Here is a 26,853-nt window from a genome sequence, read left to right on the forward strand (position 1 = left end):
ATATAAGTTATTATATACAGACCTATATACAGGTATATACCAGCTATGCTCATAATCTGTATACTATATAAGTGAGGACACCTGCAAAATGACACTACAGCCAGGAGTAATAAAGAAGTAACAAATTTTATTGGATAACATACATATATAAAGAATATTAAAAAGGAGCAGCAAATAGTCACACTGCAAAATTGACTGACAGACTACCTTGATGAAATTTAGGTAAGAGGTCTGTCTGCTCCTGCAGGGGTGAGAAGAATAGTGGAGATACACGGTTTGGGTAATTTTCCCTCTGTGTTTATTCCCTGTCTCTCTCCCCACCATTCACCTCCATTCATCTTTTGGTACTCACGCCATCTTTCCCTTTTCCCCTCTTACTACCTCAGTATTGATTGTAGGAATCCTGTGTGTAATTATCCTTCAGCGGTCACAGGTTTGTCCTAAGGGAGGTAGTCCCTCCTCAATATACAAATACAACCTTAGGTAGGTAGATCGACCACATCCCCTCCCCCCCCCCCCAAAGTTGATAAATATGATGGTAGGTAAATAGCCTGTCACGGTTCGGCTGGCTGGAGGTGGATCCTCTATGCCAGAGAGGGATTGGCGTGGACCGTGTTGGTGGACCGGTTCTAAGTTGCTACTGGTATTCACCAGAGCCCGCCGCAAAGCGGGATGGTCTTGCAGCGGCGGTAGCAACCAGGTCGTATCCACCAGCAACGGCTCAACCTCTCTGACTGCTGAAGATAAGCGCGGTACAAGGGAGTAGACAAGAGCAAGCTCGGACGTAGCAGAAGGTCAGGGCAGGCAGCAAGGATCGTAGTCAGGGGCAACGGCAGGAGGTCTGGAACACAGGCTAGGAACACACAAGGAAACGCTTTCACTGGCACAATGGCAACAAGATCCGGCCAGGGAGTGCAGGGGAAGTGAGGTATAAATAGGGAGTGCACAGGTGAACACACTGATTAGGCCTGCTGCGCCAATCAGTGGCGCAGTGGCCCATTAAATTGCAGAGACCCGGCGCGCGCGCGCCCTAGGGAGCGGGGCCGCGCGTGCCGGGACAAGACAGACGGGGAAAGGGTCAGGTACGGGAGCCGGGATGCGCATCGCGAGCGGGCGCCTCATGCGTCGCGAATCGCATCCCAGCTGGGAGTGATATTGCAGCGCACCCGGTCAGCAGGTCTGACCGGGGCGCTGCGAATGAGAGGATGCTGCGAGCGCTCCGGGGCGGAGCGGGGACCCGGAGCGCTCGGCGTAACAGTACCCCCCCCCCCCCCTTGGGTCTCTCCCTCTTCTTGGAGCCTGAGAACCTGAGGATAAGACTTTTGTCTAGGATGTTGTCCTCAGGTTCCCAGGATCTCTCCTCTGGGCCACAGTTTTCCCAATCTACCAAAAAATAATCTTTTACCTCTGACAATCTTTGAGGCCAGAATCTCCTTCACAGAGAAGACGTCAGACAAACCGGAAACAGGAGTGGGAGAAACAACTTTGGGAGAGAAGCGGTTAAGGATGAGTGGTTTAAGGAGAGAGACATGGAAGGCATTGGGAATACGGAGAGAAGGAGGAAGAAGGAGTTTGTAAGAGACAGGAGCAGTGGCCCTTTAAATTGCAGAGACCCGGCGCGCGCGCGCGCGCGCGCCATAGGGAGCGGGGCCGCGCGCGCCGGGACAAGACAGACGGGGAACGGGTCAGGTACGGGAGCCGGGATGCGCATCGCGAGCGGGCGCCTCCTGCGTCGCGAATCGCATCCCGGCTGGGAGTGATATTGCAGCGCACCCGGTCAGCAGGTCTGACCGGGGCGCTGCGAATGAGAGGATGCTGCGAGCGCTCGGCGTAACATAGCCAGGTAGGTAGGTAGGTTGCTAGCTAGGTAGCTAGCTAGGTGGATAGGTTGTTAGGTAGGTAGGTAGATAGATAGCTAGGTTGTTAACTATGTAGGTAGGTTGCTAGCTAGGCATGTTCTTAGCTAAGTAGGTAGGTAGCTATGTAGGTTAGCTAGGTAGATGGACAGGGAGTTAGCAAGGTAGGTAGCTATGAAGCAAGTTAGGTAGCCAGAAAGGTAGCTTGCTAGGTAGGTAGACAGCCAGGTTAGGTAGGGGAGGTAGTTAGACAGCCAGATGGGTGAGTGGTTGGGGATGTAGTTAGACAGCTTGGGGAGGTAATTAGATGGCCAGGTTGGTAGGTGAAGGGGTAGTTTGACAGGTGGTTGGGGGGGCAGTTAGAAAGCCAGGTGGGCTTGTGGGTACTTAGGTAGTTAGACTGCAAGGTGGATGGGTGGGTTTAGAGGTAGACAGCTAGGTGGGTCAGTGTAGAGATAGGTAGACAGCCAGGTGGGTGGCTGGTTGGCGAAGTAGTTAGACAGGTTGAGGTAGACAGCTTGGTGGGTTACTGGTGCAAGTTAGTTAGACAGATGGGTGGGGCTAGTTAGTTAGACAGCCAGGTGGGTGGGTGGACGGATTGGGAGGTAGACAGACAGCGAGGTTGGGGTGGAGGATGGCCAGGCCTATTTTCAGGTAGGGGCCTGGAGCGGCAGTTCCATCCGCCCCTTTGTTAATCCGGCCCAGCACCTAGCCATAAAGCTTCTTTTTTATCCCAAACCCTTAGGCAGTTCTGTACATATTGGACTCTGTCCACATAACAATCTGTGGTTGCATTTACATGATAAGATGGTCAATGCACGTATTCTACACATAGGCTACCATTGGATTTTATGTATACCAAAGGAGGATCCTTTTGCATATCATACGACTTTCATGCAATGTAAAAAGGGGCACTTTTTTGCTGTGATTATTTTGCTTACCACCACCCCAAACCATGCCCAGTAACTGCCCAGTTACTAGGACCCAAGCAAGTACCCTTAAGACTGTTTACTGGGGTACTTCGGGAAGTGTCTGATTGCGGGGGTCTGACCGCTGGGACCCCCTCAATCTTCTGTATAGGTCCCACTGCCTACCTGTCCTCAGCGCACACCCTCCCACCCTCGGAGATGAGTGAATGTGACAGCCCACTGATGATGGGTAGGAAGCCAACCCTGTACAAAAGATTGCAGAGGTCCCAGCGGTAAAACCCCCTGCGATCAAACACTTATACCCTATCCCATGCATAGGGTATAAGTTTCAGTTCCCTGAAGTGCCCCTTTAAGTGATTTAAGTGCAGTTACATCCTGTGACTACAGGTGACATCTTCTCTGATCATTCTCTTTCCTTTTGTTCTCCATCTGACCCAGACCACCAAGAAACGTATTTTCTAGTCGCAACTCATATTTCTAGAATTTGCTAGACAAACATTTTATGCTTCTCGCTTTTCCATCATCCTTCCCATCTCTATACAAACTCCCCATCTCTAGTGCCCTAAGCAGCAGCAATGCCATCTTGACACCCTACACAGTTATAATACTTCATTTTTGTGTTCCACAGAGTTATAGTGTTACTAAATCGTTATATTGATTTTTATCGTCTTTAATAGTTAATTACACTCTGGAGTGAGTACAGTACAGTATTCTGTCATTTAGAAAGATTTTTGAGCCTTTTTTCCCAAATATGGGCACTGTGAGTGATCGCCATTGGGAGATTCTACTGTATCTCTTTTAATAATGACCCCCTCTAAGCCTTCACTCTCCGATCCTGCTTTACTGCACAATCCCACAGACTTGAAGAGTACCTCTCATTAACTTGATAAATTTTATAATCCTCGCAGTTCACTGCCCTCATCATGATAAACCACCCCCTGCCTGTGTTTTTATTATTTTTTAAGTTTTCTACCTTGATATTGCTCTGTATTTTCTGCTCAGTCGCAGTCAGATTCACAAACTGAGAGGGGTGTTACCCAGCAGATGTGACATCATCTGAAGCCATACAGGGGAGAACTTCCTCCCTTATTCTGCAATCAACAGCAAACGGTAGTTAAGTGTGAGAGGAGCTATGATTGGAAAAGGCTGGACATACCCACCTCAGCACTCCAGACTGCATTTCCTGTGTTTGGACTTCTGCCAGGCCAGCAGGAGTCCAAAGTCTGTGCACAAGATGTGGGGAAATGTGCTCTGGACAAGTAGGGAGACACCTAGTGGCAGCTTTTTTAAACACAAATAAAACATAGAAAACTTTTTCTTTTAACAAAGTATAATAGAAAGTTTTTTTTATTTACCATAAGGAGTGATATAGCAAAAATTAGTTTTAATGAGAGTGCCTATTTAAAATGATTCTGCAGGGCGGAGATTGCTGTAAGCCAGGGAGTAAAGTGTATAACCATGCCCTTTTCCTGATTCATTCTCCTGTTCAATGGGAGTCTCAGGACCGAAACCCCCCCTGATCAAAACTTTTTACATGTCCCTGTGGCATGTTTTCTTTTATTTCCATTTTTTTATTTTTTATTTTTTTTTTAAACGTCAGCTAGACTTTAAAGGAAATCTGTCACCAGTGTCACCTGCACTAATCTGTCAGTACCAACAGATAGTGTAGGTGACACTGATGACAACGGTACTCACCTTGTCCTGTTCCGTGGTGGGGATCTTCGGTAATCTTCTCCGTTAGCTCGGCTCCAGGCACCGGCTTTGGGCATGGGTGGAGCTTAGTGACGTCACCGCTGCTGTTCTCTCACAGCGGGACCCAGCAGGGAGCAGCAGCGGTGATGTCACTAAGCTCCGCCCATGCCCCAAATCGCTGCGGCTCTCTGCTGGGTCTCATTGTGAGAGAACAGCAGCAGTGATGTCACTAAGCTCCGCCCGTGCCCCAAGCAGGGTGCCCGGAGCAGAGCTAATGGAGGAGATTACCGAAGATCCCCACCACGGAACGGGACAAGGTAAGTACCATTGTCATCTGTGTCACCTGCACTATCTGTCGTTACCGACAGGTTAGTGCAGGTGAATCTGGTAACAGATTTCCTTTAAAGCGCAACTGTCATGAGGTTTGGGGCATATAACCTAACCACAGTGTGTGTATGGTGTGTAGAATATGTCTCCAGCCTTACTTGTATCCCTCTTATTACAGCTTTTATTATCTCAAAAAACACTTTTTCTATGCAGCCACTGACAGTCGGATAGGCGTGGCCAGGGGTTCCCTATGCCCCGTGGCTGCCACGCCTATCCCCTGTACATCAGCTCTGGGACCACTGTGTGCTTGACACACAGGTCCCAGCGCATGCGCCCCATATCTTTCACATGCCCGTCCTTCTCCTCTTTCTTCTACTCTGTGCAGGAGACGCGTTGGGCGCTTCTGCATTCACTAGAGAGAGAGCGCTCACTCTCTGCCTCTAGTATTGCCCGGGCACATGGAGGTGTCAGACTCGCTCTGTAAAGTAATGTCTGGCAGCGCTCACATATGAAAAATAAGGAGCGCATGCGCTGGGACCTGTGTGTCAATCACACAGTGGTCCTAGAGCTGGTGTACAGGGGATAGGTGTGGCGGCCGCGGGGCATAGAAAACCCCTGGCCACATTTATCCAACTCTCAGTGGCTGCATAGAAAAGTGTTTTTTGAGATAATGAAAGCCGTAATAAGAGGGATACAAGTAAGGCTGGAGACATTCTACACGCCATATACACACACTGTGGTTAGGTTATATGACCCAAACCTCATGACAGTTGTGCTTTAAGGAGACACTTGCTGGCACTAAAAGGAAGATTAACATTGTGTAGTGGGACAAGGTTTTTGGGATGTGGCCGACATCTAAAGGCAGCACTTAAGTTGGTGGCCGTATCTAACGCTATGCCCATAGTAAATATGGGAGTGCCCTGCCTCCAGAATGACTTGTTGCTAGGAAATGACCCAAACATATCTGGGCCCTGCTAAGGTGATACAACTCATGAATAAAATATTCACCAGGTATTTGCACTGAAAACGTACATCTTTTTTCAGCATGCCACCAATGTTACTATGTTGCTTTAGGGCTATGAGCCATATTTAGTACATTGCACTAGATTTATCACTTTTTACCAGACCACCCTATACTATCAAACTTCACCATAATCTCATTATCAAACAAATGGACTTTTTATTTGTGGCTTTATTTTTACCAGGAAGCACTTTGTACATTTATGTGAAAGGTTACATCTTCTGGAGGGATATGCTAGCAGGACACTTTGTTGCATGCTGATATGGGGCCAGCTGGATGAATGAATGCATTATTTGTATGTTAGGCTTCACAACACAGAAGGGAAGTTGGGCTCCTACTTGGGGAGATTTCTATTCTCTCTCACTACATGTACATTTTTTTTACATATTTTTTCCCCCTAAATTATTAAATGACATGTAGGGAAATAAAAACATAAATGGATGTAAGGATGAAATTACATCTGGTAGATATTGCTGCAATGCATTTTCTATTGCTGCCTATAATGGACACTTGCTAAAGTAAGGAGCCGAGTCTTATGGATTCTCCAACCACTAAGAAGCATTAGACCTCTGCACAGTAAGTATACAACCATGGCCGTAAATGTTGGCACCCCTCAAATTTTTCTAGAAAATGAAGTATTTCTCACAGAAAAAGATTGCAGTAACACATGTTTTGCTATACACATATTTATTCACTTTGTGTGTATTGGAACTAAACCAAAAAAGGGAGAAAAAAAAGCTAATTGGACACAATGTCACACCAAACTCCAAAAATGGGCTGGACAAAATTATTGGCACCCTTTCAAAATTGTGGATAAATAAGATTGTTGATGTGATGTGATGCTCCTTTAAACTCACCTGGGGCAAGTAACAGGTGTGGGCAATATAAAAATCACACCTGAAAGCAGTTAAAAAGGAGAGAAGTTCACTTTATCTTTGCATTCTGTGTCTGTGTGTGCCACACTAAGCATGGACAACAGAAAGAGGAGAAGAGAACTGTCTGAGGATTTGAGAACCAAAATTGGGGAAAAATATCAACAATCTCAAGGTTACAAGTCCATCTCCAGAGATCTAGATTTGCCTTTGTCCACAGTGTGCAACATTATCAAGAAGTTTGCAACCCATGGCACTGTAGCTAATCTCCCTGGGCGTGGACGTAAGAGAAAAATTGTTGAAAGGTGTCAACGCAGGATAGTCCGAATGGAGGATAAGCAGCCCCAAACAAGTTCCAAAGATATTCAAGCTTTCCTGCAGGCTAAGGGAGCATAATTGTCAGCGCAAACTATTCGTTGACATTTAAATGAAATGAAATGCTATAGCAGGGGACCAGGGAAGACCCCACTGCTGACACAGAAACATAAAAAAGCAAGACTACATTTTGCCAAAATGAACTTGAGTAAGCCAAAATCCTTCTGGGAAAAGCACATCATTCTACAGTTTACTGAAAATGGAATGAGGCCTACAAAATAAAAAGAACACAGTACCTACAGTGAAATATGGTGGAGGTTCAATGATGTTTTGGGGTTGTTTTGCTGTCTCTGGCACTGGGTGCCTTGAATGTGTGCAAAGCATCATGAAATCTGAGGATTACCAACGGATTTTGTGTTGCACTTTACTGCCCAGTGTCAGAAAGCTGGGTTTGCGTCCGAGATCTTGGGTCTTGCAGCAGGACAATGACCCCAAACATACATCAAAAAGCACCCAGATATGGATAGCAACAAAGCGCTGGAGAGTTCTGAAGTGGCCAGCAATGAGTCCAGATCTAAATCCCATTGAACACCTTTGGAGAGACCTCAAAATTGCTGTTGGGAAAAGGCGCCCTTCCAATAAAAGAGACCTGGAGCAGTTTGCAAAGGAAGAGTGGTCCAATATTCCGGCTGAGAGGTGTAAGAAGCTTATTGATGGTTATAGGAAACAACTGATATCAGTAATTTTTTCCAAAGGATGTGCAACCAAATATTAAGTTAAGGGTGCCAATAATTTTGTCCAGCCCATTTTTGGAGTTTGGTGTGACATTATGTCCAATTTGCTTTTTTGGTTTAGTTCCAATACACACAAAGGGAATAAACATGTGTATAGCAAAACATGTGTTACTTCAATCCTTTTCTGTGAGAAATACTTTTCAGGGGTGCCAACATTTACGGCCATGACTGTAGATATGATGTACAGCAGTGGCGTACCTATAGAGGTCGCAATCGCTACCGGGTCCCATAGCCTGCGGGCCCCGCTAGGGGTCAGAAGATGACAATTTTAAACGTATACATTTTCCTGCATGTAGTTATGATTTTTTCCAGAAGTACAACAAAATCAAACCTATATATGTTGGGTATCATTTTTATTGCAAGGACCTAAAGGTTAAAGATAAAGTGTAATTTTTAACAAAAACTGTACTGCGTAGAAACGGAAGCCCCCAAAATTTTTTCTTGCCAGGAGGAGGACGGGGTGGGGGCTGGGAGACTGGGATTGCAATGATGATGATGAGGAGGGGGGGGGGGTGCTGGGGGGGTGCAATGTTGAGGAGACTGAGGGTGGGGTGGGGGGGATGCAATGATGATGAGGAGGAGGAAGGGGGCTGGGATTGCAATGATAATAATGAGGAGACTGAGGATGGGGTGTGGGGGCGTTTGCAATGATAAAGAGAAGGAAGGGGGTGCTGGGAGGGGGGTGGATTGATGAGGAGACTGAGGATGGGGGGAGGGATCAGGGGGTGCAATGATGATGATGAGAAGAACCAGGATGGGGTGTGGGAAGGCAATGATGATGAGGCATGTGTGCGGGAGGATTGTGGTGCAACAGGGGGGAGGGTGCAAGGATGATGATGAGGAGTCTGAGGATGGGGTGCGGGGGGGGGGGGAGGGGGTGCAATGATGAGACCAAGGATGGGGGGGGGGAATAATATAGAATACAGGGTTGAACAGCCAAGGATGGGTGGGGGGGGGGGGGGGTTTGATGATGGGACTGAGGGTGGGGTGTATGGGATGATGACAATACCGAGTATGGAGCGGAGGGGAGGGGGCATTGGGGTTATAAGCTGACCAAGCATGGGGTGGGGGGGTTGATAAGACAGAGGATGGGGTGAGGGGTATGCGGTGTATGGCAGTATTATGTTCAGGGGGTACAGTGTGGGGCAGTATTATATTCAGAGGTTACAGTGTGTGGCAGTATTATATGCAGGGGGGTACAGTTTGTAGCAGTATATTCAGAGGGTACAATGTGGAGCAGTATTATATTCAGAGGGTACAGTGCGTGGCAGTATTATATTCAGGGGGTACAGTATGTGGCAGCATTATATTCAGAGGGTACAATGTGTGGCGGTATTATGTTCAGGGGGTACAGTGTATGGCAGTATTATATTCAGGGGTACAGTGTGTGGCAATATTATATTCAGGGGGTATAGTGAGTGGCCATAATATATTTAGAGGGTACGGTGCATGGCAGTATTATATTCAGGGGGTACAGTGTATGGCAGTATTATATTCGGGGGATACAGCGTATGGCAGTATTATATTCGGGGGATACAGATTGTGACAGTATTATATTCAGGGGGTACAGTGTGTTGCAATAATATATCTAGAGGGTACAGTGCGTGGCAGTATTATATTCAGGTTTTACAGTATTTGGCAGAATTATAATGTGTTATAATTAATATTTTCTTTATACACAGGATTTGGATCTGCTAACAAATTAAGGAGCCTATGATGTCCGGGTATCAGACTCTGCAGAGAAGATGGAGCTGGAAGACGCCCTGGTATCTGAACCAGATAAAGAAGGAAAGGAAAGACAACAGGGAAGATGTCACTCAGGTCAGTGATATCATTGTGTATTCTCCTGACTGTCCCATCAGCTGGAGTCACTTGTAAGTTCCACAGTGATGATGGGTGACACTGTACTACATTCTGTGGCTCTCCAGCTGTTTCAAAATGGCAACTTCCTTAACCCCTACAGGACCCATGACGTAACGGTACGTCCCGACATCCTGGGTCTTAAGGACCAGGGACGTACATTTACGTCATGGGCAGATTTAGTCCCCGCAGTGCGCCGGGCGGGGATCGGAGCGGGATGCCTGCTGAAATCATTCACCAGGCATCCCGTGCAAATGCCCAGGGGGGTCATCAGACCCCCCCATGTCGGCGATCGCGGCAAATCGCAAGTGAATTCACACTTGCGATTTGCGCGATTCCGGGTCATTACGGGTCTATAGTGACCCGGTGATCCGGAATGTAAGGGGGATCGCGGGTGTCTAAGACACCCGCGATCCCCCTGAAGCGATAGGAGTGAGGTGGCACGGGTACCACCCCTCCTATCCCTGCTATTGGTGGTCTAGACGCGACCACCAATAGCAGATCGGGGGCGGGGGGGTTTACTTTCGTTTTCCCCGTCCTGCACACCCACAATAGGCGGGGCAGGACGGGAAATGACGGGGACCGGCGCCGAAATCCACTTACCGATCCGGGCGGGCGTCGGAGGCTGCAGGCGACGGAGATCGGCGGGCGGCGATGACGTGCGGCTGGATCCGACGGAAGCCGGTGAGTTGCCTAGCAACATCTGGAGGGTACAGTTTGAGACCATTATACAGTGGTCTCTAACTGTAGCCCTCCAGATGTTGCAAAACTACAACTCCCAGCATGCCCAGACAGCTGTTTGGGCATGCTGGAATATGTAGTTTTGCAACAGCTGGAGGGCTACAGTTTGAGACCACTATATAGTGGTCCCTAAACTGTAGCCCTCCAGATCTTGCAAAACTACAACTCCTAGCATGCTCAAACAGCTGTTTGCTGTCAGGGCATGCTGGGAATTGTAGTTTTGCAACAGCTGGAGGACCACAGTTTGGAGATCACTTTGCAGTGTTCTCTAAAACTGTAGCCCTCCAGATGCAAAACTGCAAATCCCAGCATGTCCAAACAGCAATCAGCTGTCTCGGCATGCTGGGAGTTGTAGTTGCGTACCTCCAGCTATTGCATAACTACATCTCCCAGCATGCCCTTCGGCGATCAGTACATGCTGGGAGTTGTAGTTTTGCAACAGCTGGAGGCACACTGGTTAGAAAATACTGAGTTAGGTAACAGAACCTAACTGAAGGTTTTCCAACCAGTGTGCCTCCAGCTGTTGCAAAAGTACAACTCCCAGCATGCACGGTCTGTCAGTACATGCTGGGAGTTGTAGTTTTGAAACAGCTGGAGGTTTGCCCCCCCATGTGAACGTACAGGGTACATTCACACGGGCAGGCTTACAGTAAGTTTCCTGCTTCAAGTTTGGGCTGCGGCAAATTTTTTGCCGCAGCTCAAACTTCTAGCGAGAAACTCACCGTAACCCGCCAGTGCGAATGTACCCTAAAAACACTACACTACACTAACACATAATAAAGGGTAAAACACTACATATACACCCCCTTACACTTTCCCCCCAATAAAAATGAAAAACGTATTGTATGGCAGTATTTCCAAAATGGAGCCTCCAGCTGTTGCAAAACAACAACTCCCAGCATTTCCGGACAGCCACTGACTGTCCAGGCATGCTGGGAATTTAGCAACAGCTGGAGGCACCCTGTTTGGGAATCACTGGCGTACAATACCCCTTCTGGCCCCAAAGTTGGGGCTACACCAGCTTGTTAGTGTAAAAAAATAAAAAAAATTACACTAACATGCCGGTGTTGCCCTTTACTTTTTATTTTCACAAGTGTTAAAAGGAAAAAAAGACCCACAAAATTTGTAACGCAATTTCTCCTGAGTACAGAAATACCCCATATGTGGGCGTAAAATGCTCTGCGGGTGCACAACAAGGCTCAGGAGTGAGAGCGCACCATTTACATTTGAGGTCTAAATTGGTGATTTGCACAGGGGTGGCTGATTTTACAGCGGTTCTGACATAAACCCCCCCCCAAAAAAATACCCACATGTGACCCCATTTATGAAACTACACCCCTCACGGAATGTAATAAGGGGTACAGTGAGCATTTACGCCCCACAGGTGTCTGACAGATTTTTGGAACAGTGGTCCGTGAAAATTAAAAATTGTATTTTTCATTTGCACAGCCCACTGTTCCAAAGATCTGTCAAATGCCAGTGGGGTGTAAATACTCACTGCACCCCTTATTAAATTCTGTGAGGGGTGTAGTTTCCAAAATAGGGTCACATGTGGGGGGTTCCACTGTTCTGGCACCACGGGGGGCTTTGTAAACGCACATGGCCCCTAACTTCCATTCCAAACACATGTCCACACATGGGGTATTTCCATACTCAGAAGAGATGGGGTTACAAATTTTGGGGGGTCTTTTCTGCTATTAACCCTTGCAAAAATGTGAAATTTGGGGGAAAACACACATTTTAGTGAAAATTTTTATTTTTTTTTTACATATGCAAAAGTCGTGAAACCCCTGTGGGGTATTAAGGCTCGCTTTATTCCTTGTTACGTTCCTCAAGGGGTCTAGTTTCCAAAATGGTATGCCATGTGTTTTTTTTTTTTGCTGTTCTGGCACCATAGGGGCTTCCTAAATGCAACATGCCCCCCGAGCAAAATTTGCTCTCAAAATGCCAAATATGACTCCTTCTCTTCTGAGCATTGTAGTTCACCCGTAGTGCACTTCAGGTCAACTTATGGGGTACCTCCATACTCAGAAGAGATGGGGTTACAAATTTTGGGGGGTCTTTTCTGCTATTAACCCTTGCAAAAATGTGAAATTTGGGGGGAAACACACATTTTAGTGAAAAAATAATTTTTTTTTTTTACATATGCAAAAGTCGTGAAACACCTGTGGGGTATTAAGGCTCGCTTTATTCCTTCTTACGTTCCTCAAGGGGTCTAGTTTCCAAAATGGTATGGCATGTGGTTTTGTTTTGCTGTTCTGGCACCATAGGGGCTTCCTAAATGCAACATGCCCCCCCAAAAACCATTTCAGAAAAACGTACTCTCCAAAATCCCCTTGTCGCTCCTTCGCTTCTGAGCCCTCTACTGCGCCCGCCGAACAATTTACTTAGACATATGAGGTATGTGTTTACTCGAGAGAAATTGGGCTACAAATATAAGTATACATTTTCTATTTTTACCCCTTGTAAAAATAAAAAAAATTGGGTCTACAAGAACATGCGAGTGTAAAAAATGAAGATTGTGAATTTTCTCCTTCACTTTGCTGCTATTCCTGTGAAACACCTAAAGGGTTAAAACGCTGACTGAATGTCATTTTGAATACTTTGGGGGGTGCAGTTTTTATAATGGGGTCATTTGTGGGGTATTTCTAATATGAAGACCCTTCAAATCCACTTCAAACCTGAACTGGTCCCTGAAAAATAGTCAGTTTGAAAATTTTGTGAAAAATTGGAAAATTGCTGCTGAACTTTGAAGCCCTCTGGTGTCTTCCAAAAGTAAAAACACGTCAATTTTATGATGCAAACATAAAGTAGACATATTGTATATGTGAATCAAAATTTTTTTTATTTGGAATATCCATTTTCCTTACAAGCAGAGAGCTTCAAAGTTAGAAAAATGCAAATTTTTCCAATTTTTCATAAAATTTTGGGATTTTTCACCAAGAAAGTATGCAAGTTACCATAAAATTTTACCACTATGTTAAAGTAGAATATGTCACAAAAAAACAGTCTCGGAATCAGAATGATAACTAAAAGCATTCCAGAGTTATTAATGTTTAAAGTGACAGTGGTCAGATGTGCAAAAAACGCTCTGGTCCTGAGGTATAAAATGGCCTGGTCCTTAAGGGGTTAAAGGAGTACTCCGGTGCACACTTTTTTTCATTTTATCCTGTCCGGGCTGCAAAATAAAAGAAAACACACTTTATCTCACCTGCCAACGAGCCCCCGGAGCTCCGGTACAGGTGTTCGGTCCCCGGGCTGTATTCTTCTTACTTCCTGTTAGCCCGGCACGTCACTCACACAGAGCTTCAGCCTATCACTGGCCGAGGCGGGACATCGCTGCGGCCAGTGATAGGCTGAAGCTCTGTGTGACGTGCCGGGCTAACAGGAAGTAAGAAGAATACAGCCCAGGGACCGAACACCTGTACCGGAGCTCCGGGGGCTCGTTGGCAGGTAAGATAAAGTGTGTTTTCTTTTATTTTGCAGCCCGGACGGGAAAAAAGGAAAAAAGTGTGCACCGGACTACTCCTTTAATTCCTGAGGCTCTACAGACATGATGGGAGTTGCAGCTTTGCAACAGCTGGAGAGCCACTTGAACCGAGGTGATTGGTGGGGGTCCCAGCAGTCTGACCCCCACCATAAAAATGGGCTGCTTATTTTAAAATGCCTGGGTCTATTTTTGGTCCCAGTCCAGCCCTGCCTGTAAGTCACTCAAATCACTGTGTATTCTCCTGACTGTGTCCCATCAGTGCTATAGTTAGGCTGGGTTCACACCACGTTTTCAGACATACAGCACCACATACGGCTGGGGGAGCTAAAACTGGGGGCTCCTGTATCCCTGCCGTATGCCACCCGTATGTAATTAATTTCAATGAGCCGACCAGAATGAAACGCTGCCTCTGGTCGGCTCATTTTTGCCCCATATGCGGTTTTCCCACCGGACCTAAAACCATGGTGGACCCATATGTCTGAAAACTGATATCTGATATCTTTGTGCGGCCGAGTAAGGGGTCGTCAAGGATTGGAAAAGCAGGTCGTCAGGGGGTAGGGGGGCCCAGGACAATTTTTTGCACGGGGCCCTGTGGTTTCTAGCTACGCCCCTGATGTACAGGTATAGATATGATCAGTGACTGCATGTTAGCTGCATTATCTACTGCTGTGAGGTACTTTATTTCCTTCCTCCCAGTGGTTCAGGCTGTTTCTTCACTGTGCTTTACACTGCAAGTCTGCTGGTTGAGATTGCCTGCTGTTTATAAGCCTACTATGAGCTTACAGTTAGTTGATGTATAGAGATCTGATTTAATTTGTAGTGAGTTTGTAATGCTACTATTTATATTTGTATATTGTACAGTGGTCCCTCAACATACGATGGTAATTCAATGCAAATGAACGATCGTTAGTTGAAACCATCGTATGTTGAGGAATCCGTGCAATGTAAAGTATAGGACAGTGGTCGCCAACCTGCGGACCTCCAGATGTTGCAAAACTACAGCTCCCAGCATGCCTGGACAACCAACGGCTGTCCGGGCATGCTGGGAGTTGTAGTTTTGCAGCATCTGGAGGTCCGCAGGTTGAAGACCACTGGTATAGGAGGTTATTACTCACCTGTCTCCGCCGCTCATCGCTGCCCTGAAAGTCGCTCTCCATCGCTGTTGCCGCATCCCCGTACCGTCTCTGCTGCGTCTGTTCATCGCTGTCATCGCGTTGCTGCGCACGCCGCTCCTATTGGATGACAGGACGGAATGTGTGATGACGTGATGACGACGATGGAGAGCGCCAGCGATGCAGAGGATCCCGAAGAGGACGGTCCGGAGGGCTGGTACAGGTGAGTGACACCCACTGGACCACACGGGGCACCTTAACCGGCTATCCGGCAGCAGCTGAAGCAGTCTGCGCTGCCGGATAGCCGTTTATGCGATGGCCCCAACATAAAAAAGCATTGTATGTTGATGCTGCCTTCAACATGCGATGGCCTCTGAGAGGCCATCGTATGTTGAAATGATCGTATGTCGGGGCCATCGTAGGTCGGGGGGTCACTGTATATTGTAAGTGAACTACCGTAGATACAGAGAGACATTGACAGATTAGGTAAAGGGCTTCAGAAAGCCACCATTAGGAAGGTTTGAATGGTAAACTAAACGCATGTTGGGTGTACTTGAGCACTGGAGTCGAGAAATATTAGTATAAATGAATTATACCAATGTATTTTCTACAAAGTACATAATATAACAAACATATGGCTTCAGTGGTGAGTCTCTATTGCCCCCTAGTGGTCATAAATAAGGGTTTTCATAGCAGGCATTGTTCTACCAACAAACAAGTGCAAAGTGATAGCACTATAAAATAAATGTAAAGGCCAGCTTTGTAAATTACTTCTATTAAAAAATCTTAATCCTTCCAGTACTTATTAGCTGCTGTATGCTCCAGAGGAAGTTGAGTATTTATTTTCAGTCTGCCCAGATTGCTCTCTGCTGACACTTCTGTTCATGTCGGGAACTGTCCAGAGCAGGAGAGGTTTGCTATGGGGATTTGCTCCTGCTCTGACAGTTCCTGACACAGACCGAGGTGTCAATAGAGAGCACTGTGGTCACACTGATTATAACTTTACAACTTCCTCTGTAGTATACAGCAGTTGATAAGTACTGGAAGGGTTAAGATTTCTAATAGAAGGAATTTAAAATTCGGAAAATTGTTTTCACTGGAGTACCCCTTTAACCCCTTAAATATACTTTCACTTTCGCTTTAGAAGCGGCGGTCAGCTTTGACCGCCGCTTCTAAAGGGTTAATACCACACATCGCCGCGATCGGCGATGTGTGGTATTAGCCGCGGGTCCCGGCCGTTGATGAGCGCTGGGACCGACGCGATGTGATGCGGGGTCGCAGCGCTGCCCCGCTTCATATAGCGGGAGCCGGCGCAGAACGTAAATATACGTCCTGCGTAGTTAAAGGGGTATTACAGGAAAAAAAAAAATTATATATCAACTGGCTCCAGAAAGTTAAACAGATTTGTAAATTACTTCTATTAAAAAAAATCTTAATCCTTTCAATAATTATCAACTGCTGAAGTTGAGTTGTTGTTTTCTGCCTGGCAACAGTGCTCTCTGCTGACATCTCTGCTTGTCTCGGTAAAAGAGGTTTGCTATGGGGATTTGCTTCTAAACAGAGCGGCTCCCGAGACATGTGTCATCAGAGAGCACTTAGAAAATAACATCTCAACTTCATCAGCTCATAAGTACTGAAAGGATTAAGATTTTTTAATAGAAGTAAATTACAAATCTGTTTAACTTTCTGGAGCCAATGGTTATATAAAAAAAAGTTTTTTTACTGGATAACCACTTTAACGACGCAGGACGTATATTTACATCCTGCGCCGGCTCCCGTGATTTGAAGCGGGATCGCGCCGCGATCCCGCATCATATCGCGTCGGTCCCGGCGCTCATCAACGCCGGGACCCGCGGCTAATACCACACATCGCCGATCGCGGCGATGTGCGGTATTAACCCTTTAGAAGCGGCGGTCAAAGCTGACCGCTCTTCTAAAGTGAAAGTGACCTGGCTGCTCAGTCGGGCTGTTCGGGACCGCCGCGGTGAAATTGCGGCGTCCCGAACAGCTGACAGGACACCGGGAGGGCCCCTACCTGCCTCCTCGGTGTCCGATCGGCGAATGACTGCTCCGTGCCTGAGATCCAGGCAGGAGCAGTCAAGCAACGATAACGCTGATCACAGGCGTGTTAATACAAGCCAGTGATCAGCATAGGAGATCAGTGTGTGCAGTGTTATAGGTCCCTATGGTAATAAAGGTCATTTAACCCCTTCCCTAATAAAAGTTTGAATCACCCCCCTTTTCCCATAAAAAAAATAAAATAGTGTAAAAAAAAAAAAAAATAAACATATGTGGTATCGCCGCGTGCGTAAATGTCCGAACTATAAAAATACATCATTAATTAAATCGCACGGTCAATGGCGTACGCCCCAAAAAATTCCTGCATTTTTGGTCACTTTTTATACCATTAAAAAATGAATAAAAAGTGATCAAAAAGTCTGATCAAAACAAAAATCATACCGATAAAAACTTCAGATCACGGCGCAAAAAATGAGTCCACAAACCACCCTGTACGTGGAAAAATAAAAAAGTTAAAGGGGTCAGAAGATGACATTTTTAAATGTATAAATTTTCCTGCATGTAGTTATGATTTTTTCCAGAAGTGCGACAAAATCAAACCTATATAAGTAGGGTATCATTTTAACCGTATGGATCTACAGAATAATTATAAGGTGTAATTTTTACCGAAATATGCACTGCGTAGAAACGGAAGCCCCCAAAAGTTACAAAATGGCGTTTTTCTTCGATTTTGTCGCACAATGATTTTCTTTTCCGTTTCGCCGTGCATTTTTGGGTAAAATGACTAATGTCACTGCAAAGTAGAATTGGCGACGCAAAAAATAAGCCATAATATGGATTTTTAGGTGGAAAATTGAAAGGGTTATGATTTTTAAAAGATAAGGAGGAAAAAACGAAAGTGCAAAAACGGGTTAAGGGGTTAAGGACCAGGCCATTTTACACCTCAGGACCAGAGCGTTTTTTGCACATCTGACCACTGTCTCTTTAAACATTAATAACTCTGGAATGCTTTTAGTTATCATTCTGATTCCGAGATTGTTTTTTCGTGACATATTCTACTTTAACATAGTGGTAAATTTTTATGGTAACTTGCATCCTTTCTTGGTGAAAAATCCCAAAATTTGATGAAAAAATTGAAAATTTTGTATTTTTCTAACTTTGAAGCTCTCTGCTTGTAAGGTAAATGGATATTCCAAATAAAAAAAAAAAATATTCACATTTCCAATATGTCTACTTTATGTTTGCATCATAAAATTGGCGTGTTTTTACTTTTGGAAGACATCAGAGGGCTTCAAAGTTCAGCAGCAATTTTCCGATTTTTCACAAAATTTTTAAACTCACTATTTTTCAGGGACCAGTTCAGGTTTGAAGTGGATTTGAAGGGTCTTCATATTAGAAATACCCCACAAATGACCCCATTATAAAAACTGCACCCCCCAAAGTATTCAAAATGACATTCAGTCAGCGTTTTAACCCTTTAGGTGTTTCACAGGAATAGCAGCAAAGTGAAGGAGAAAATTCACAATCTTCATTTTTTACACTCGCATGTTCTTGTAGACCCAATTTTTGAATTTTTACAAGGGGTAAAAGGAGAAAATTTATACTTGTATTTGTAGCCCAATTTCTCTCGAGTAAGCACATACCTCATATGTCTATGTAAAGTGTTCGGCGGGCGCAGTAGAGGGCTCAGAAGCGAAGGAGCGACAAGGGGATTTTGGAGAGTACGTTTTTCTGAAATGGTTTTTGGGGGGCATGTCGCATTTAGGAAGCCCCTATGGGGCCAGAACAGCAAAAAAAAAAAAAAAAACGAATGGCATACCATTTTGGAAACTAGACCCCTTGAGGAACGTAACAAGGAATAAAGTGCCTTAATACCCCACAGGGGTTTCACGACTTTTACATATGTAAAAAAATATATATTTTTTTCACTAAAATGTGGGTTTCCCCCCAAATTTCACATTTTTGCAAGGGTTAATAGCAGAAAATACCCAACAAAATTTGAAACCCCATCTCTTCTGAGTATGGAGGTACCCCATAAGTTGACCTGAAGTGCACTATGGGCGAACTACAATGCTCAGAAGAGAAGGAGTCATATTTGGCTTTTTGAGAGCAAATTTTGCTCGGGGGGCATGTCGCATTTAGGGAGCCCCTATGGTGCCAGAACAGCAAAAAAAAAAAAACACATGGCATACCATTTTGGAAACTAGACCCCTTGAGGAACATAACAAGGAATAAAGTGAGCTTTAATGCCCCACAGGGGTTTCACAACTTTTGCATATGTAAAAAAAAAAAAAATTTTCACTAAAATGTGTGTTTCCCCCCAAATTTCACATTTTTGCAAGGGTTAATAGCAGAAAATACCCCCCAAAATTTGTAACCCCATCTCTTCTGAATATGGAGGTACCCCATAAGTTGACCTGAAGTGCACTATGGGCGAACTACAATGCTCAGAATAGAAGGAGTCATATTTGGCTTTTTGAGAGCAAATTTTGCTCGGGGGGCATGTCGCATTTAGGGAACCCCTATGGTGCCAGAACAGCAAAAAAAAAAAACACATGGCATACCATTTTGGAAACTAGACCCCTTGAGGAACGTAACAAGGAATAAAGTGAGCCTTAATACCCCACAGGGGTAAAAAAAAATAATAATTAGTTTTCACTAAAATGTGTTTCCCCCCCAAATTTCACATTTTTGCAAGGGTTAATAGCAGAAAATACCCCCCAAAATTTGTAACCCATCTATTCTGAGTATGGAAGTACCCCATAAGTGGACGTCAAATGCACTACGGGAGCGCTACAATGCTCAGAAGAGGAGTCACATTTGCAAATTTTGCTGAAATGGGGGGGACATGTCGCATTTAGGAAGCCCCTATGGTGCCAGGACAGCAAAAAATAAACACATGGCATACTATTTTGGAAACTGCACCCCTCAAGGAACATAACAAGGAGTACAGAGAGCCTTAACACCCCACAGGTGTTTGATAAATATTCATGAAGCGGGATGTGAAAATGAAAAATGTGATTTTTTTTTACACTAAAATGCTAGGGTTACCCCAAATTTTTCATTTTCACAAGTGGTAAAAGGAAAAAATGTCATTGTAAATGTGTAAATACATTTCTTTGGAGTAAGTACATACCTCAAGTCTGGGCGTAAACAGCGTGCACACCGATCTCAGAGGTGCCGGAGATCAGTCAGGGTCCTTGAGCTTTGGCTTTCTCCTATGGAGCCAGAACAGTGGGACCCCCCCTCAAGGGGCATTACATGGGGTAAATAACTGGGGTACACTAAGTAACTAAAATGGGGTACAGTGGGACATAAAATTATAAAACAGATTATGTTCCCAGAATGATGACCCAGAGCACAGCCAAAACCAAAAAATATGCCCGCCCCAAACCCTATGCTCTGAATCATCATTCTGGAATGTGATATGTGTGGCCGTCCCTAACTTGTTGCCTAAAATGCGCACCCGCTCAGGTGGAGAGAGAGCGCTGCGCATTTGAGGCAACATAAAAAGTCCCCGATGATAGTGACTCAGTGACCCATGACCCATTTTTTATAAAAAAAATACCCCCAGAGGTCTTATCAGTTTTTTGTTTTTTTATGGATTAAATATTTTTTGGGGCAATTTATTGGTTTTATGGGGTTAAAACTTGGAATGTACTCTGGACTTGGTACATTTGGGTTAAATTGTGGAAAATTAAAATGAAGAGGGAAAATTTAGAACTCCATGGAAGTGTGATACTCCCTGAAGCAATCCTTAATGCAGAGGCCCGGATTATCTGGGCAAGTGTCACATTGAGTGGTGGTGTTCTTCCTTATCCCCCTCTTGAAACACACTCTGCATCTTTTGTGGGCTCGTCCCTTCTTTCCAGTGTGGGGGACCTCACCTGGAAAGTGTTGGCCTGGGACGATCCTGGCACCTATTACTTCAGTTCCTTGGGAAGTCCGGCCTGCTCTTTCCCGGTCGCCAAAGATCAGGACCTTCAGGACTTCTTCTTGGAACTGGAGGAATGTCCCTGTGTTGCCAGCGTACTGGGACAGTACAAAAGAGTTGTACATGGCAACCTGTACCATGTAGACTGCAACTTTCTTGTACCATACCTGTGTTTTCCGCATGGCGTTATATGGCTTGAGGACTTGATCAGAAAGATCAACTTCCCCCATATACCGATTGTAGTCCAGAATACAATCGGGCTTGAGGACCGGTGTTGTGGTACCTCGCACAGGGACAGGTGAGCTGCCGTTGCCATGAATAGTAGTCAGCATAAGGACATCCCTCTTATACTTGACCAGCAACAGGTTTTCATGGGCAAGGGCACGGGACTCACCCTTGGGAATAGGTGTCTTAACAAAATTTAGAGGGAGGCCTCTCTGATTTTTCCGCACGGTCTCACAAGTGGACGTGGATCTGGCGGCAAGGGATGTGAAGAGAGGGATGCTGGTATAAAAGTTGTGCACGTACACGTGGTAACCCTTATCCAGCAATGGGTGCACAAGCTCCCAAACGATTTTCCCGCTAACACCCAGAGTGGGGGAACAATCTGGGGGTTCAATACGGGAATCTCGTCCCTCATACACTCTAAACTTTAGAGTGTATCCGGAGGTACTCTCACAAAGTTTATAGAGCTTCACGCCATACCGCGCCCGCTTCAAGGGAATAGTTAGTGTGTGTGTGTGTGGGGGGGGGGGTTATGTACTGTGTGTGTGCTTGGTGTATACTATATTAACGGTGTGTGATTAGAAATCACACACCGTTATATGGGGGGGAAAAAATGCTGCAGCCCAAAAAAAAATGGGGGGGGGGGGGTGGGGCTAATGCAGCGCCCTGAACCCCTAATAGGGCCCAGGTCACACTGAAAAACTGCAGAAGACCCTTGGGGACCTATTATGGGGTCAGGGGGGGGTGAATTTTTTTTTTTTACTTTTTTTAACTTTATTTTTTACTATTTACCCTGCCTTTCCCTGGGCTGTATGCATTCCCTGATCTATGGGGGGGCTTCTTTTCTTCTCTGGGGGCTCCAATCTTGGCAGAGGGGGGGTCCCGGTCTTCCTCCAGCAGCTCTGACTGAACTCAGCCAGCGGCGGGAGCTGCGGGAAGATGCTGTTAACCCCTCCCCTGCCGGCTGCTATTGGCTGGACGATCGTCCAGCCAATAGCAGCGATCCTGGGGGGGTGGCGAAATAGCCACCTCCCCATAGATACAGTGGGTGATAGGGGGTGTATCATACACCCCCGATCACCTTGTGTCTCCGGGTCAGCGGGTCGCACGTGACCCGCATCGCCGGAATAGCCGCAAATCGCATGTGTGAATGACCCTCCTGGGCATTTGCACGGGATGCCTGCTGAATGATTTCAGCAGGCATCCCGGTCCGATCCCCGCCCGGCGCACGGCGGGGACCAGAACTGCCCATGACGTAAATGTACGTCCTTGGTCCTTAAGACCCAGGGTGTCGGGACGTACCGTTACGTCATGGGTCCTGTAGGGGTTAAGTGCATGGCTAACCTCAGGGCAGTGAAGAAAAGTATGAAACATAGCTCTATTCTAAAGAAAACTGCCTCTCTATTGCCATCTATAGGTGGCTAGCCTTTAAATCAGTGTCTGAGACATTAATAAGCCAGGAGGTGGAGTTGAGAAGATGAAAGCTTTATTCTGAGATTCAGTGCATGAATTTTAGTAAACACGCATACACCTTCAGTATACAGATGTGTCCTTTCTTATCTTTCCTGTTGGTTCGAGATATACTATGATCAGTGACGCAAGATAACCAACTATATGAAGAAAATGCTGTGGTATTCTATCGGAAGGGCAGTGTAACTCAGAATCATGTGTTTTTTTCTAATAGTTGGTCATAGTTTACCAGTCATGTCAGGATATCCCGAACCAACACGAAAGGTAAGGAAGGACACATCTATATTTCACATTATAAATGATAGAATTCATTATAAACTATTATACTTAACTTTTTATTATCATCATCTACGATATTATGTACATCCCTTTTAGTCTAGTTTTTGCAGTGTGGTATGTATAAGCAGTTTCTCATCTGGACACAGGTCAAGAATGAACAGATATAGTGGAATATATATTCCATCAGAGTCTGTATGAGATCATAGAATTCTGTTCCATAGTGTGAGCAGCTGGCCAAAAATTCCTATCTATCTGGACTATTTGCCTGACTGGCTGTATGGGAACTTGCAAAAGAAGAACAATTATAATAATGAATATGGATTGTCTGGCATTCTCTTAGGGAACATCCACATATACCATATCTGCTGCATAAACACAGCAGCAAATCTGCAGCTGATACGGTACATGTGAATAGATAGGAGAAATTGCAGCACAAACATAATACTTTCACCTAAAAATCATGATGCCCACAACCAATCTACTTTAAGCTTTCTGCATGGTCACATGGCAGGATAAGCTTTAATTGGTTTCAGATTGTGCCTTTCCCGCCTTCTGGTCCTTGGTTACAGTGGGCACCTTTCACACAAATTCTGTTCCTGTGTTACAGATGCCATTCCTATCCCAATGCACATAGTACCCAGTCATCTAGAACATTATCAGCAACTAGGATTCAATGACCGGCATTTATTATTGTAGGTGTAAGTGAAGCATTTATCATTGTAGGTGTAAGTGAAGCATTTATCATTGTAGGTGTAAGTGAAGCATTTTTCTACACCTTTTTTTGTGTGCTGGTAATGTGTAGGAACACCAAATGTATTAAATGGTCACAGAGCCTTTGATAAATTTTGTGCAGGTCACATTTTCTGAAATTTCTCTCTTCACATACACCAAAAAGCTAAGCTAAGTCTGGACTGGTGTCGTTTTAAAGAATTTTCAGTGGCTTTGCGCCTTTTTTGCACCTTTTCACAATAAGGCGCAGTTCATAAAACCCTTCCATATCATGTGTATTGCCAAAATCAGTGGATTGCAACTCAAAATCAGCAGAAATGTGTAAACCAAAAGGCGCAGAAAAGGCGCAAATAAACCCTGCTTGCGCCTTTTTTGCTCCTTTTGTAGACACAAAAAACTTGCTAAAGACAAAGATGAATGTCAGCCAGTGTTCACATAGTCTCACTGTTCCACCAGAGTACCAAACGTCCCTGTCTCTTACAAAGTAATGGACACTAATGCTGACATTTATCATTGTCTTTAGAATGTTTTTTGTCCCTACAAAAGGCGCAAAAAAGGCACAAGCAGGGTTTATTTGCGCCATTTTTGCGCCATTTGGTTTACACATTTCTGCTGATTTTGAGTTACAATCCACTGATTTTGGCAATACACCTGATATGGAAGGGTTTTATGAACTGCCTTTTTTTTGTGAAAAGGAGCAAAAAAAAAGGTGCAAAACCACTGAAAAGTCTCTAAAACTACACCAGCCCAGACTGGTGTAGTACCTGCACGAAATTTATTAAATGCTCTGTGACCATTTAATAAATTTGGTGATCCTACACATTACCAGCACACAAAAAAAAAGGTGTAGAAAAATGCTTTACAATGATAAATGCCGGCCTAAAGATCCAGCAAATTCTGTTTCTCTAAATGCGACTCTGATTAGCTGCCCACTCTGCTTCCCAACCCTGCCCCAATATAATGTGCTGCTTTATAGGTGTTTTATCCATAAAATAAAAAGGATAGATCCACCCAGTAAATCAGCAATGCCTGCAATCTACAGGGTGGGCCATTTATATGGATACACCTTAATAAAATGGGAATGGTTGGTGATATTAACTTCCTGTTTCTGGCACATTAGTATATGTGAGGGGGGAAACTTTTCAATATGGGTGGTGACTATGGCGGCCATTGTGAAGTTGGCCATTTTGAATCCAACTTTTGTTTTTTCAATAGGAAGAGGGTCATGTGACACATCAAACTTATTGGGAATTTCACAAGAAAAACAATGATGTGCTTGGTTTTAACGTAACTTTATTCTTTCATGAGTTATTTACAAGTTTCTGACCACTTATAAAATGTGTTCAATGTGCTGCCATTGTGTTGGATTGTCAATGCAACCCTCTTCTCCCACTCTTCACACACTGATAGCAACACCGCAGGAGAAATGCTAGCACAGGCTTCCAGTGTCCGTAGTTTCAGGTGCTGCACATCTCGTATCTTCACAGCATTGCCTTCAGATGACCCCAAAGATAAAAGTCTAACGGGGTCAGATTGGTAGACTTGGGGGCCATTCAACTGGCCCACGACGACCAATCCACTTTCCAGGAAACTGTTCATCTAGGAATGCTCGGACCTGACACCCATAATGTGGTGGTGCACCATCTTGCTGGAAAAACTCAGGGAACGTGCCAGCTTCAGTGCATAAAGAGGGAAACACATCATCATGTAGCAATTTCACATATCCAGTGGCCTTGAGGTTCCCATTGATGAAGAATGGCCCCACTATCTTTGTACCCCATATACCACACCATACCATCAATTTTTGTGTTCCAACAGTCTTGGAGGGATCTATCCAATGTGGGTTAGTGTCAGACCAACAGCGGTGGATTTGTTTGTTAACTTCACTATTCACATAAAAGTTTGCCTCATCACTGAACAAAATCTTCTGCGTAAACTGAGGGTCCTGTTCCAATTTATGTTTTGCCCATTCTGCAGCACCTGAAACTACGGATACTGGAAGCCTGTGCTAGCATTTCTCCTGCGGTGTTGCTATCAGTGTGTGAAGAGTGGGAGAAGAGGGTTGCATTGACAATCCAACACAATGGGCAGCACATTGAACACATTTTATAAGTGTTCAGAAACTTGTAAATAACTCATGAAAGAATAAAGTTACGTTAAAACCAAGCACATCATTGTTTTTCTTGTGAAATTCTCAATAAGTTTGATATGTCACATGACCCTCTTCCTATTGAAAAAACAAAAGTTGGATTCAAAATGGCCCCTCACATATACTAATGTGCCACAAACAGGAAGTTAATATCACCAACCATTTCCATTTTATTAAGGTGTATCCATATAAATGGCCCACCCTGTAATGTGAACGAGTGTTTGGGTTTTGATGGCCCATGCAAGACCATTGTAAGCTGGAATTATTGTACCTTGTGGCTACTGTAACCTGAACTATCAATTTATATATTTTTACTGATAAATATACAGATGTTTATTCCAGAATTGCTAATGTACTTTTTTTTTTTTTTGCTTCCTGTATTCTATAAGTTTTGGCCACACAAAGATATCTTATCTAATATGAAGTGAATGGCTGTGGCTAAAAAGATGACTGCATGTTGTGATTACAGAAAACAGATTTCCAGAGATTCAGTTTGTGCTGTTTACAAAAGTTTTGTCAGATTACTGCTGCCATTTCTGATGTGAAAATATTTTACTATACTACTGCAGAGCATTAAAGGGGTACTCTTACGTCAGGTTAAAAACATAAAATTGCTGCAGAAACTTACCAGTCTAAGGGTGGGTTCACACTACGTTTTGTCCCATACGGGAGCGCATACGGCAGGAGGGAGCTAAAAGCTCGCGCTCCCGTATGTAACCGTATGCGCTCCCGTATGCCATTCACTTCAATGAGCCGACCGGAGTGAAACGTTCGGTCCGGTCGGCTCATTTTTGCGCCGTATGCGCTTTTACAACCGGACCTAAAACCGTGGTTGACCACGGTTTTAGGTCCGGTTGTAAAAGCGCATACGGCGCAAAAATGAGCCGACCGGACCGAACGTTTCACTCCGGTCGGCTCATTGAAGTGAATGGCATACGGGAGCGCATACGGTTACATACGGGAGCGCGAGGTTTTAGCTCCCCCCTGCCGTATGCGCTCCCGTATGGGACAAAACGTAGTGTGAACCCAGCCTGACTCA

General features: G+C 44.9%; 1 long non-coding RNA gene across 1 annotated transcript in view; it reads left to right on the forward strand.

The window, feature by feature from the left end:
- The window catches only part of LOC130274000 (uncharacterized), a 45,992-nt gene that overhangs the window by 871 nt on the left and 18,268 nt on the right, over window positions 1–26,853 (forward strand). The window contains exon 2 of the long non-coding RNA XR_008844198.1: window positions 9,489–9,627. This is a non-coding gene — a long non-coding RNA (uncharacterized LOC130274000). The remainder of the gene's footprint in view (window positions 1–9,488; window positions 9,628–26,853) is intronic.

The sequence above is a fragment of the Hyla sarda genome, chromosome 5 (assembly GCF_029499605.1).
Source record: "Hyla sarda isolate aHylSar1 chromosome 5, aHylSar1.hap1, whole genome shotgun sequence".
Taxonomy (NCBI): domain Eukaryota; kingdom Metazoa; phylum Chordata; class Amphibia; order Anura; family Hylidae; genus Hyla; species Hyla sarda.